Source organism: Sinocyclocheilus grahami, unplaced genomic scaffold (genome assembly GCF_001515645.1).
Source record: "Sinocyclocheilus grahami isolate Dianchi unplaced genomic scaffold, SAMN03320097.WGS_v1.1 scaffold992.1, whole genome shotgun sequence".
Taxonomy (NCBI): Eukaryota; Metazoa; Chordata; class Actinopteri; order Cypriniformes; family Cyprinidae; genus Sinocyclocheilus; species Sinocyclocheilus grahami.
In genome coordinates, this window is record NW_015506171.1 from 788,557 (window position 1) to 789,522 (window position 966).

A 966-nucleotide genomic window follows, 5' to 3' on the forward strand; every position below is an offset into this window, starting at 1 on the left:
GTGAGAGTGAGAGAGTGTGTGTGTGTGTGAGAGTGAGAGTGTGTGTGTGAGTTTGTGTGTGTGTGTGTGAGAGAGTGTGTGTGTGTGTGTGTGTGTGGGTGTGAGGGAGAGTGTGTGTGAGTGTGTGTGTGTGTGTGTGTGTGTGTGTGAGGGAGAGTCTCTGTGAGTGTGTCTCTCTCTGTGTGTGTGTGTGTGTGTGTGAGATGGAAAGTCTCTGTGAGTGTCTCTGTGTGTGTGTGTGTGAGGGAGAGTCTCTGTGAGTGTCTCTGTGTGTGTGTGTGTGTGAGGGAGAGTCTCTGTGAATGTCTCTCTGTGTGTGTGTGTGTGTGGGTGTGAGGGAGAGTCTCTGTGAGTGTCTCTGTGTGTGTGTGTGTGAGGGAGAGTCTCTGTGAATGTCTCTCTGTGTGTGTGTGTGTGTGGGTGTGAGGGAGAGTCTCTGTGAGTGTCTCTGTGTGTGTGTGTGTGAGGGAGAGTCTCTGTGAATGTCTCTCTGTGTGTGTGTGTGTGTGGGTGTGAGGGAGAGTCTCTGTGAGTGTCTCTGTGTGTGTGTGTGTGAGGGAGAGTCTCTGTGAATGTCTCTCTGTGTGTGTGTGTGTGTGGGTGTGAGGGAGAGTCTCTGTGAGTGTCTCTGTGTGTGTGTGTGTGAGGGAGAGTCTCTGTGAATGTCTCTCTGTGTGTGTGTGTGTGTGGGTGTGAGGGAGAGTCTCTGTGAGTGTCTCTGTGTGTGTGTGTGTGTGTGAGGGAGTGTCTCTGTGAGTGTGTGTGTGTGAGGGAGTCTCTGTGAGTGTCTCTGTGTGTGTGTGTGTGTGTGAGGGAGTGTCTCTGTGAGTGTGTGTGTGTGAGGGAGTCTCTGTGAGTGTGTGTGTGTGAGTGAGTCTCTGTGAATGTCTCTGTGTGTGTGTGTGTGTGTGTGAGGGAGTCTCTGTGAGTGTATCTGTGTGTGTGTGTGTGTGTGTGTGAGAGTGT

General features: G+C 51.6%; 1 protein-coding gene across 1 annotated transcript in view; it reads right to left on the bottom strand.

Annotated features, from left to right (window-relative positions):
- LOC107565310 (kinesin-like protein KIF13A) overlaps window positions 1-966 on the bottom strand; it is a gene marked incomplete at its 5' end in the record, with an annotated part of 18,921 nt that overhangs the window by 4,638 nt on the left and 13,317 nt on the right. The window lies entirely within an intron of this gene.